Here is a 13,789-nt window from a genome sequence, read left to right as displayed (position 1 = left end):
TTGCTTATCCAAGTCTGGTCACAGCAGAGACCTTTCTTATTCTTAAATATTCAGTACCATGGACAGTCCCTTATAAACAGGATACTGTCCACATTAAACCTCTCTCAAATAAATAAGCTCCCTATTTCCTCCTTGGAACAACACAAAGTTTTAATTTTCTAAGGGCCTACAGTATGGGGCTTGCAGACCTTCAGAGACCAGCTCTTTTGAGTTTGGCTCAAGAGGCAGAAAGTAATGATTTCTTGGGGAAACTACTTCTAACCCCAAATCTCCTTTACTCTAGCCCAGGTGGGGCACAGCTAGTATGACAGTCCCTTGTGGGAAAAGTTCTATCTCTATAATCACATCTTACTTCTACTGCTTAGTTGTAAGCTTGTTACTACAGGGGTTGTCAACCTGGTCCCTACCATCCACTAGTGGGTGTTTCAGGATTCTATGTGGGCGGTAGAGGGTTCTATGGCACAAGTTGAATCCTCCTTCCATTGAGAAGGAAATTTTACCATCAAGAAAGGAGCATTAGTGGGTGGTAGGTATAAAAAGGTTGACTATTCCTGATTTAGAGCAAGATGGGGACTGGGTAGGCAACCTCAATAATGTAAGAAGATCCTTGCTGGATCAGGCCAATGGTCCATCTAGTCCAGTGGCCAGCTAGATCCCTATGAGAGGACTATAGGCAGGATCTCAGTGCAACAGTAATAATTTTTTTTGTTCTCAGAGCTGCGTACTAGCAGTGGGCAGGGCTGGATCCCAAAGTAGGTGGGGCTAGAGAAAAAGCCCCCCTTTACTCTCTCTTTCTGCCACTAGCTTGCTGCTCCTATCTCTCTGCCACCCTCCCCCCCCTCTTTTTTGGTTAACCTCTTGCCAGTCCATGAAATTAGTCTAAAAGTTACATGCAGCCCTAGGGTTGCAAGTTGCTCACCTGTGAGCTGGAGATAAGCATAGCATTTTCCTCTGGTTGCAGCAAAACCAAGGGAATCAGTAGCCTGGTGTTCTTTTGGCCCTGTGTGGGCCAAAATCACCATCCCTACTGAAGTAGAAAATCTGTGTTTAATAAATACATTCAGAGGCCCACGGTTCCTGATTTGAAGCCTACCTGGCTGAATCAACAAGTAGTTCTTTCTTCCGATGTATGATATGCAATGAATGTGCTTGCGGTGCCGACAACAGCCATCTCCTGGTGACCTTCGAGTGGATGACTCCTTGGGGAGTGTGTGTGTGTGTCTGTGTGTGTGACAGAGAGAGAGAGAGAAACACAATTGGAATTGGCTGACAGCCTACACAGTGGAGCGGGGGGGGGGGCAGTCAAATCTAATCAGTGCCCTTTCCCTTAATAAATCATTTGTCTTAATCAAATGCCCACCCTCCCCAGCTAATAACTCACGGCATCAGGGACCCAACTGCAGCAACAATGCGGCTAATGGAACAATTTATTTTCATAATGGTGCCGGGTTTGCTGTGAGCAAGGAGAAGGGGCAGGCGGCAGGCAGGGCTGTATGGGCTTGGGGAGGTGAGGGGGAGCAAGACTTTCTAATTAGTGAATGAAATTTGATGTAAGTCCACAGCAAGATGGATTTGCTTCCTGACAAGAGGCTTTTCTGCTCAAAGCACCTGTCAAGAGACGGAAATTAAATTATTTCTAATTCCTCACTAACCTCGTGGGAGTCACTATTCCACTGGGAAAAGGTGGGACCATTCCTTTAAATAAACAGGCAATTGAAGGACTGAACAGGAATGCGTTGACATTTGCAGACAGGAGGTAATGGCAATGCATGAGTGTATTAAAATCTCCTGTGTTTTCCTTTGGCAAATGCTAAGAATGAGGACTTAGCATAGAGTGGGGGCATTGGCAGGGAAAGTGAATGAACTAAATACATCTGTTCTGTGCTGTGAAATAAAAGAAATATGTGGGTGCAGAAAAACAGACATTTGGGTGTATTGAATTAACCCCTCCCCCCCAAAAAAGAATAAAACCCTAACAAACACACTGAACAGCTATGAATATGTTGTTAAAGACTGGGGAAGAAGAACACAAGAAATAGGGGAAGGCATGGATTAGGAAACCATAGTGGTGGTGAAAGGGTTAGGAAAAAGGACAGGAATAACAGAGGTGGCCAGAAAACTATGAAGACCACAAAAGATTCTTCCCTTGAGCCAGTTTTAAGCATTTTGCTGCTCTAGATGACCTATCTACCTACCTATCTATTTCTTATCCACTTTCTACCATAAGGTGTCAGCGCTGGTTAAAAGGTAAAGTAAAGGTAAAGGGACCCCTGACCATTAGGTCCAGTCTTGGCCGACTCTGGGGTTGCAGCGCTCATCTCGCTTTACTGGCCGAGGGAGCTGGCGTACAGCTTCCGGGTCATGTGGCCAGCATGACTAAGCCGCTTCTGGCGAACCAGAGCAGCGCACGGAAACTCTGTTTACCTTCCCGCCGGAGCAGTACCTGTTTATCTACTTGCACTTTGACGTGCTTTCAAGCTGCTAGGTTGGCAGGAGCAGGGGCCGAGTAACGGGAGCTCACCCCATCATGGGGATTCGAACCGCCGACCTTCTGATCAGCAAGTACTAGGCTCTGTGGTTTAACCCACAGCGCCACCACAATATAAAAATACAATATTAAAAACAATTTACATTGAAACACCAACCTCTTCCACCCTGTATCTGGGATTCATAGTCCCTCATCTTTAACCTCACAACTTTCTGTTGGGTTTCCAAAGACTAGCAGGATCTTCCTTCACATTCCACATCCAGAACTGCTTTGTACAGAGGCCTCCTGCTCTCACTTCCTTGTTGCACCCATTGTTATGAATCAACAATACTTCTGAACTGCTCTCCTTCCAAGGAACACAGAGTGGCATTTGCAGGACCCTCCCACTTGACTCCTCACATCAATTTGACAGAGAGGTTGCGACTTGGCCAAAGGCCACCCAGGAAACCCTCATTGCAGAGTGGGATTGCAGCTCACATCTCTGTGCCTTAAAACCCTTCCCTTTCATTTTTGCAACAGCCTAGCAAATTAGATTAGTGTTATTCCAATGGCATTTATAGAGTTCTTTAAAAAAAACAACTGAGGTTGGTAGTGACCAACCCCAAGTCTTTTCTTCAACTTGTGTGGAGTACATGCTGCATTTATTGTCCACTCTGGCTTCTCTATACTGTACAGACAGACAAACTATCTAGAGCGCTGACGGTGAACTCCACCTCTTTCCAGGCTTCTGGGCCAGATTAACCGGTTCCATTGCCTTTTAAGAATCAAATAACTGTCCGGCACAGAAAAGTACTGAAGGATCATTAGAGGAAATTCCGCGTCTCGATTTTAATCCAGAGTTAGGGATGCGGGTGGCGCTGTGGGTAAAACCTCAGTGCCTAGGACTTGCTGATCGTAAGGTCGGCGGTTCGAATCCCCGCGGCGGGGTGAGCTCCTGTCATTTGGTCCCAGCTCCTGCCCACCTAGCAGTTCGAAAGCACCCCTAAGTGCAAGTAGATAAATAGGTACCGCTTTATAGCGGGAAGGTAAACGCCGTTTCCGTGTGCGGCACTGGTGCTGGCTCGCCAGTTGCAGCTTCGTCATGCTGGCCACGTGACCCGGAAATGTCTTCGGACGGCGCCGGCTCCCAGCCTCTTGAGCGAGATGAGCGCGCAACCCTAGAGTCGGTCACGACTGGCCCGTACGGACAGGGGTACCTTTACCTATGTTTACCCAGGCCACGTTCATTCTCAAGTACAGCTCTGTCTTCTGCCCATTGACGCTTCTTCGGGAAATGGAAATAGAGCCCGATGGTCCATGAACAGAACAAGGCAGAAGCAATCATGCAGCTTCCTAATAGCATACAGAGGCCTTCACTCCGAGAGGTTGGGATGCCGTTCCAGTCATATCGACTCCCAAGTTTTATGTGGGGGGCTGAACTTCAGCTTCCCCTCCACATCTAAGCACCCATCAATATGTAACCCTATTCTGAGTTTCCCAGTTTTCAGATTAGCCTATCCCTGTCTCATTTAGGTGACCTGACATGACCAAGGCGCACACACGATGATTCCAGTGCTGAAGGCCAATCGTTAACACCCACCCCTCCGTGCCAATATGGGGCTTCACCTGTTGAATTTCTGCTTGTCACGCAGCCGGGAGAAGTGCTAGAGAACGAAACGGGGCGAGAATGGTGCGCCTCAGCCGTGCGCCTCGCTCCTTTCCCCCGCAGGCAGGCAGCCCCCTCCGGCGGCGATCCGAAACGCCCCAGAAATTTAATTTGTTTAATCTATTCCCTAGGCAAGGAGTCAATAAGCGAGCAGCGCCCGGCGTGGCCCTCGCCTCAGAGGTGTCAGCGTGACGAGGTGAAGTCCTCAGCCTGATTGATCCGCCACCGCTCCGGCTAATAGAGCCGCGCTAAGCGGAGTGATTGATATAATGGGGCTCATTAGCCTTAAAGGCTGCCGGGGGAGAAGCGAGCCGGCGCTTTATTTATGGCGTTCACACCCACACGATGGCACCTGGATTGGAAGGGAAGGGAAGGTCGTTTGAGGGTCTCGCTTCATCAGGGTAAGGAACAGAAGGGACGCCTTGCTCTTGCCTGGACCACAAGTGAGGGTTGCCAACTGGCCAGAAACACAAATAAGCTCCCTTCCACTTGGTATGCAGAAATCAAAAGCCTCAGCTTTTCATTTAATGGAGATTATCATGATAAGAACATCGGAAGAGCCTTGCTGGATGGGGTCAAAGGCCCAGCTAGTCCCGCATCCTGTTCTCACAGCCGTCCACCAGATGCCTGTGGGAAGCCTGGCACTTGCCAGCAACTGGTATTCAGAAGCACACTGTCTTCCAACAGTGGATGAAGAATGCAGCCATCATGTCTAGCAGCCACATCCAGCTGTTGTTAAGCTACAGAAAATAAACTCGTAAAAAAAGAGAGATGGTGTCAGCCTCAGGGCTTTTGGCTCCTGATTTGCCTCTGTCTGGGAAGGTAAACGGCATTTCCGTGCGCTGCTCTGGTTTGCCAGAAGTGGCTTAGTCCTGCTGGCCACATGACCCAGAAGCTGTATGCTGGCTCCCTCGGCCAATAAAGCGAGATGAGTGCCGCAATCCCCGAGTCGTCTGCGACTGGACCTAATGGTCAGGGGTCCCTTTACCTTTACCTTTTATAGAGCTCAAGCCATTTTGCTACCTGAGGCAGAGCAGCAAATGGCAAAGTGCAGAGTATGCCAGGAGCATCAAATTATTTGGTGGCTGAAGTGAAAAATTCTCACAAACTGTACACACGCCACAAACATATTGCAACCACACAAGCATATATACACTGCACCAGGCACACACCACAAACAGGTAACTGTGACAGTGATTAGGCTTGAAAAAATGTTTTTGTTTTCCTCTCCAAGCATAATGAGGGCAAGAAGAGAATATATGTATGGGGAGGCAAGAGTTACATTTCCCTATCCAACGGCAATCTCCAAGAAGATGCCCCCCTCCAACAATTAGACTTTAAAAATACAAAAAATAATAATAAATACTGTGGGCAAGGAAGGGATTAAATCTTACCTTCACCAGTTGATTTCCAAAAACCACCCCTCCTCCATTGCAATTGGGCTGTGTAAAAAAAAAGCCTTCTGTTGGCACCAGTATAAGGCTTCTCTCAGCCCTAATTGTAGTGAGGAGTGTTTTCTGTGGGGGCACAGAGATGCAGAAGTAAGTTTAACACACATGCCACCACAATTAGCAGGCCTGTGTGGCAGGGGTGGCGGGAGCTGGGTATGCTTGCTCCTGGCCTCAGAGGGCTAAGTTGGATGGTGGCACCCTCCAGGGACTGGCTACTTTGTTGTTTAAGTTTATAATTTTATTCTAATTAGACTCCTGACAAGCTTCAGACAAGCTCTTCCTGACGGCCTCAGACAAGCTCTGCATGGGCCTGATAGTTAGGAATGAAATTTTTGTTGAGTGCAATAGAAGGACTATCTAAAGACTAATTTCAGCAGAGGGTGGATTCTGGGGTGGCAGGGAAGGCCTCTGTAGGTGTGGATGTGCCCACAGACACCATGTTGTCAACCCACGGAATAAACAATCAAATATTCAGCAGGTGAAGTTTTGCTCACAATAGATTCCTTTGTCAAAAAGAGATAGTTATCTTTGGTGCAATTTATTCCTATCATGCACAGGGTGGGGGGCAACTTCACTAGCTGGGCTCCCTCCACCCCCTTGCTTTTTTGTTGCCAGACTCCCCACTGCTTCTTGATGGGTGTCAATCTCACCTGCTTCAGGGTTAAGCTGGTTGAGAGGAAGCAGCTACCCACCTCCCTTTGGCAGTGTTGGAGGGAGAAGTGGGTTAATCAGAAGCCAGAGAAACAGTAATAAATGCCCATTATCTTTTTAATGAGCTGACATTAATTAGAGCTCAAGGTCGTGGGAAAGGGGGCTGATTCATCCAACTCCTCCTGCCCATGCTGGAGGGTCTACTCAATGAAAAGAGCATTAAGATGGAATGAAGAAGGGGAGTGTGCTATCAGCTGGAGTGGTGGTGGGAATAAGCTTTGTGCAGGATAAGCCTTGACTATGTCTCTATGTACATCCATCCATCTTGCTGGGCTTCACCTCTGCTCTCTTTTCTTGGCTGTGCTGCAATGTGATGATGATAACCTCCATTTCCATAGGAGGCTGTAGTTAGTTACTATATTTAAAGGATTTCTAATCCTTTCAGGGCACACTACTCTCACAAGATAGTTTGCAATACAGTGGTACCTCAGGTTACATACGCTTCAGGTTACAGATTCTGCTAACCCAGAAATATTACCTCGGGTTAAGAACTTTGCTTCAGGATAAGAACAGAAATCGTGCTCTGGCAGCACGGCTGCAGCAGGAGGCCCCGTTAGCTAAAGTGGTGCTTCAGATTAAGAACAATTTCAGGTTTAGAACAGACCTCCAGGACGAATTACGGTAAGTTCTTAACCCAAGGTACCACTGTAATTTAAAACACACAACAACAGTAGCAATAACTTCAGGATTAACAGTTGCTTTAAAAAATGGAAAACTTCACACACAGATGTAATAGAAATTTGGTATCAGGATGTGGCCAGGTGAAAAGGAGCAGAATCAGACACATTCCAGGGGTGTGGTATTGCTTTATTGAATATGCTTCCACTTCAGAAAGTAACCATAATCCACCGTGAACCCATGGAGATCTGATCTTGGTTAATACAACATTTGAAAGACCTTCCTCGACTGGACTTCTACTCAGAAACCTTGATGCCTCATCATAGTACCATCTCAATTCTCTCATTAATGTACTGTTACAGACGTTATTGTCATCTAATGTTTGTAGGTTAAACTCAGTTTTCAAAAACTTTTTGAAGTTATTTTCTTGTTTAAAAAAAATTAACCAAATGCATCAAGGAATTGAAATGTCTTGATATCCATCTATTTTGATATGCATTTATGTGTCCTGAAGCAGATGACAAATGTTGGCGATAGGGTGAGGAGGATAAGAATGTACATTTATTAAGAAATTTTGCTGGGGAATATTGGGGAAATGGCAGGTTATAATTTAACACAGGACCTATTAGTCATTTTGTTTGGTAACATGAAAAAATAAAGGAAACGGGGAGAAAATAGAAATGCTTATTTATTTACTTACAGCTGCCAGAATGCCAATTTGCAAAAAGTGGAAAGAGAAAGATTCCCCATCATTAAGAGAATGGTTGAACAGGACATGAGATATGCTAAAGTTGACAGACATAATCAAAAACAGAGAAATCAAGAATGTCAGCAAGGAAGCAAAAACTCTATTGAAAAATGGTCATTGTTTGTAATGGAGTGGAATAATTAAGTGCAAAATAATGTGCAACCACAAAGAATCACAAATGCTTATTACTTGTCTTCTGTTTCCTTCCATCTTCTGTAAATGGAATTTACTATATTTTTCTCCTCCATCTTTATTTCACATGGAATGTTATAGATTCATGCAAAGCTTGTACCGTGGTACCTCGGGTTACAGACGCTTCAGGTTACAGACTCCGCTAACCCAGAAATAGTACCTCGGGTTAAGAACTTTGATTCAGGAGTCCCCATTAGCTAAAGTGGTACCTCAGGTTAAGAACAATTTCAGGTTAAGAATGGACCTCTGGAATGAATTAAGTTCTTAACCCAAGGTACCACTGTATTACAACTTACTAAAAGTTATCAGTTTTTGTTTTTAAAAGGAGGGAGAGAAGAAATGTTTTAAAGGGCTGCTTGAAGACCAACAACAATGAAATCACATATATTTCAGAGGTTCAGGACCACCACTGAAAAAGCCTTGTCCCTGATGTGGATGAATTGAGGGTTAAATCTGAAAATTTAAATTTAAACCTCCTGTCCCATGTGTGTGGGAGAAATATGAGAGTAAACAGGCTGTGAAACCCTTTTAGCAGAATAAAAACACATGTGCTTTTGCAACTTGCTGGAAACTATGGATTAGACAATAACACCTCTTATTCCAGTTTACTTGTGGTCTGCTAACCTTTCCCTTCTCTGTCCCTGTTGCTAAGAATGTTCCAGACATTTTAGAATGGAGTGCTACAATATATCCAAAACAATGGGAGAAATTGGAAGGACCTCAAAAAAGAAGATAGACAGGGACTGGAAGGTGTTTAAAGGATACTTGCAAAACCATACTGAAAAATCAGAACTCCTATTAGAATAAACAAGTTCCGTTTTAAATACTGGAATACCAAATAAGATGGATAACAATGTGTAATAGAAAAAGAAGCATGAATTAGGTTAAAGTGTGTGAAAGAAAGTAATAGAAGTGGAAAGAAATTGCAATTGAGTAGATTGGAAGTCTAACACAAAGGTGGGGTGAGGGGTGGTGGATAGTGATGGGCAAAGGAATTATCTGTGGGATTGAGTGTAGGTATGTTTGAACATTTTTAAGGATTGTATGAAATGTATGTTTGTATATTCGCAATATGTGTGTATTAATGCTGAATTATTTTAACAATAAAAACTTTTTTAAAAAAGACATTTTAGAATGTACCAGATATAAAAGCAAAAAAATGTTTACTTACATTTCAATGCAGGCAGCAAATATATCAAAGCAGTATGCAGGTGAAAATGCTTCTTAGTTACAAAATACAAAATTAGTTTCCAAAATGGAGTGTTCACATTGCTGGTATGAAAGAAGAGAGAGACTGAGGCAAGGAGAAAAGATTAAGATCCTTTGTCCTATTTCCTGCCACAGGAAGTAAGAGATATGATGTCACACCAACCTGTCTTCTCTAGGAATCATAGAATCATAGAGTTGGAAGAGACCACAAGGGCCATCAAGTCCAACCCCCTGCCAAGCAGGAAACACCATCAGAGCACTCCTGACATATGGTTGTCAAGCCTCTGCTTAAAGACCTCCAAAGAAGGAGACTCCACCACACTCCTTGGCAGTAAATTCCACTGCTGAACAGCTCTTACTGTCAGGAGGTTCTTCCTAATGTTTAGGTGGAATCTTCTTTCTTGTAGTTTGGATCCATTGCTCCGTATCCGCTTCTCTGGAGCAGCAGAAAACAACCTTTCTCCCTCCTCTATGTGACATCCTTTTATATATTTGAACATGGTTATCATATCACCCCTTAACCTCCTCTTCTCCAGGCTAAACATGCCCAGCTCCCTTAGCCGTTCTCATAAGGCATCGTTTCCAGGCCTTTGACCATTTTGGTTGCCCTCCTCTGGACACGTTCCAGTTTGTCAGTGTCCTTCTTGAACTGTGGTGCCCAGAACTGGACACAGTACTCCAGGTGAGGTCTGACCAGAGCAGAATACAGTGGCACTATTACTTCCCTTGATCTAGATGCTATACTCCTATTGATGAGGCCCAGAATTGCATTGGCTTTTTTAGCTGCCGCGTCACACTGTTGGCTCATGTCAAGTTTGTGGTCAACCAAGACTCCTAGATCCTTTTCACATGTACTGCTCTCAAGCCAGGTGTCACCCATCTTGTATTTGTGCCTCTCATTTTTTTTGCCCAAGTGCAATACTTTACATTTCTCCCTGTTAAAATTCATCTTGTTTGTTTTGGCCCAGTTCTCTAATCTGTCAAGGTCGTTTTGAAGTGTGTTCCTGTCCTCTGGGGTGTTAGCCACCCCTCCCAGTTTGGTGTCATCTGCAAATTTGATCAGGATGCCCTTGAGTCCATCATCCAAGTCGTTGATAAAGATGTTGAATAAGACCGGGCCCAAGACAGAACCCTGTGGCACCCCACTAGTCACTCTTCTCCAGGATGAAGAGGAACCACTGATGAGCACCCTTTGGGTTCGGTCAGTCAGCCAGTTACAAATCCACTGAGTGGTAGCATAGTCAAGACCGCATTTTACCAGCTTCTTTACAAGAATATCATGGGGCACCTTGTCAAATGCCTTGCTGAAATCAAGGTAGGCTACATCCACTGCATTCCTTTCATCTACCAGGCTTGTAATTCTGTCAAAAAACGAGATCAGGTTAGTCTGACATGACTTATTTTTCAGAAATCCATGCTGACTATTGGTGATCACAGCATTCCTTTCTAGGTGCTCACAGACTGTTTGCTTAATGATCTGCTCCAGAATCTTCCCTGGTATTGATGTCAGACTGACTGGGCGGTAATTATTTGGGTCCTCTCTTTTCCCCTTTTTGAAAATAGGGACAACATTTGCCCTCCTCCAGTCTGCCGGGACTTCGCCTGTTCTCCAGGAATTCTCAAAGATAACTGCCAGTGGTTCTGAGATCACATCTGCCAGTTCTTTTAATACAGGATGCAGGAACTCTGTGAGCCTTAACCCTTTCATATGCTTATTTAGCAAACATGATTGTCACTTTGACTGCAGATTTTCCTACAGTCCCTGGTATGCGTCCATCTAATAGCTCTTAATAGCAAATCAATGAACAGGACCTCTGATGCAGATCCTAAAGCTCAGGCAGGCCCATATGGGTGCAGGCTGTTCGTCATATATCCCCTTTTCTCATGTCTTTATTTGAAGCAGGGCTGCATGAACAGTTTAGGAAAAGGAAACTTTCTATGTAAGAATAAGTCACAAATGCTGAAATTCCCTATTCCCTATTTGCAGGGCTGACCAGTATAGCAGAGTCTGGCAGCTGTCTCAGGCAGCTGATTTTGGGTGCCATGAAAGGACAGCAAGTTGCTAGTTATTTAATGTATTATTATTGTATTTTTGCTACCAGGAAAGGGGAGAGGCATTTGTGGGATTTTCTGCCTTACATGCCAAAATAACTTGATGGATACTATGCACCTTATCTCATGTAAGCAAAATGTTTTCAATGGACTCAGATTCCTGCCCACAGCTCATTGTGGAGGGCCATGAGAGATGCTGTGTTGAAAGAAAAGAAAAAGAGTTTACATACTTGGCTGTTCTGCCCCCACCCTAAGTTCTGCTACTGTGATCTTCTATCTGGAATAAGCAGTGGAAGAATAGAAGGGAATCCGTATGAGACACTTGGATGTGAAGATATGGGGGAGCTAAAGGACAGGATGGAGTAGGAGGAAGGAGGCCTGTGGTTGAGGAGCACAAACTATTTTGACAAAGCAGGGAGAAGAACTACCCTTCCCAGCACACAGACTTAATGGGGAAAGTAAACAAGGCAGGTTTCCTCCTAACCAGCCCACTCTTCAAAGATACTGTTTATTTAATGAAGCTACTCCTCAAACAAACCCCTCTGGCTTTAATGAACTGCTAGGCCAAGTGGAAAAGTGTGCTAATGAAAAGCTTCTCTGAAGAAGGGTGTGGGGTCATGTCCGTAGCAAAGATAGAGAGTAGGGGGAAATGGCATCAGTCCCCCCCCCCATTTATTTTTTTAAAATTTCGTAATATTTATACACTGTTTTTTTAATAAAAAAACTCAAAGTGATTTACAAAAAGAATAATACAATAAAATCATCAGTAAAATCAGTTAAACAACAATTTAAAACATTTCAAGAAAAATTAAAATCAGTGATAAACTAAAAACAGATGGAAACAGACATCAACATTCTACATAGCTAGGTAGTCTTGTCTAAACAAAAATGTTTTCAGCAGACACCAAAAACAGTGAATGCGCCTGCCTGATGTCAATAACCAGGGAGTTCCAAAGTATAGGTGCTACCACATTAAAAGATTGTTTTCTTACGTATGCAGAATAGCTATTAGGCGGTACCTGTATCAATGCCATTTTTACAGATTAAAATGGTTGAGTGGGCACATATGGGTAAGGTGGTCTCTCAGGTAAACTTGGTCCCAAGTTGTTACGGGCTTTATATACTAATATACCTGCCCCAGTAGTAGCGAACTGGTAACCAGTGCAGACATCTGAGCACAGGTATTATATGCTGACAAGGTCTCACTTCTGTCAGCAATTGTACTGCAGGTATTCTGCACTAAATGCAGTTTTCCATTCAAGCACAAGGACCTGGCTCAAAAAGTTTTCCTTTTGAGAAAACTTACTCAAGTACATAGCAAAAGGTAGTCCTTTTTAATGGCCCCGGGGGTCAAGGGCATTAAAAGGTACGTAGCTTCAAGAGAGAGATTATTACAAGATGCTAGGTGGCATATTAAAAGGTGCTGGGTGGGTAAGAGACAGGATGGTATTTCCTATCCAACATGCCTTTTCACCCATCATTTTTAATTTCTGTTGTTTCTTGCATTTCTTTCTCCCATTCAATGAGGTGGATGAGGTTAGGAAAAAGTATTTCTTTTTGTGTATAAAATTTGGTGCCCTTTGACCAAGCAGTAAACGTTTTTTATATGATTACTCTCAAACTGTTTTCTCTTATAGTGGCTTTAAAGTTTTATTTTAACAGATTTACTGGATATTTTGTTGTTGATGGCCTTGAGCAACGGGAGAACAAAAGAAGGAACCTCTTATCTCCATCTGATTTTGGTGTCCTATTTAACCTTTGATATCTAGCTGGAAACTCACTTTTACCTTGATCATTCACCACCCACCCTTCTCTTTTTTAACCTTCCCAAATTGCCAATTATTTCATATTACCAGGGCCTTCACATTCAGGTGAAACCTCTTCCAATTCTCCTTGCCTTTTAGTTGGGTGTGCAGGTAGAAATGCTACCACACTTGCTCTTTTGCTGACTTTAATCACCCATGCATCCTTGCTGCTGGCCAAGTGAGCTGTCAGCCTAGTTGTGACGGATGGCAATGGACTCGCACCTTCCTTCAATGGGAAATGAAGCTAATCAGAGCCTGGACACCTTAATCTGATTTGGGTCTGATTAATGCCCTGCAGACTCTGAACTCATCAGTGCTGCTGGCATCTATCACTGACTGGTGCCCGCCCCTTCCAGCCAGCTCTTCTATTCTGTCTTGAGCCTTGCCTAGACCCCTTGCCCTAGTCTTAGGCCCAGCTCTTCCACTGCCAGAGGAGATTGTGGGATTTCCAGGGCACCTGGTCCCAGCTGGGGTTTCCTGGACTCAGATCTACTGATAACATTAAATAGGAAGACCTGTGCTATGGCTTATCCTAGCACCTGGCCAATTAGACATTGGCGGTAGATTTAATCCTCAGCAAATGCAGATCAACCAATCTCCAGTGGATTTATAGTCATGTGTGTGACCAAAGAATGTCCTGCAGAGATAGCTAATGTGGTGCCATCCAAATATTGCTGGACTACCTCTCTCATCATTCCTGACCAGTGGCCATGATGGCTGTAGCTATTGGGAATCAGAGTCCAATAACAAGTGTAGCACGCCACGTGGGCTACGCTGTCAGAGTTCCCTGTTTGGCATTGCAGAGTAGGAATGATGGGAGGAGTAGACATACTCTTTTTCTCTGGGAGGTTTGCCTAATCGTTGCTTGGA

The sequence above is a fragment of the Podarcis pityusensis genome, assembly GCF_964106645.2.
Source record: "Podarcis pityusensis genome assembly, chromosome: 1".
In the NCBI taxonomy this organism is placed as follows: domain Eukaryota; kingdom Metazoa; phylum Chordata; class Lepidosauria; order Squamata; family Lacertidae; genus Podarcis; species Podarcis pityusensis.
Note: the sequence above shows the minus strand (reverse complement) of the source record.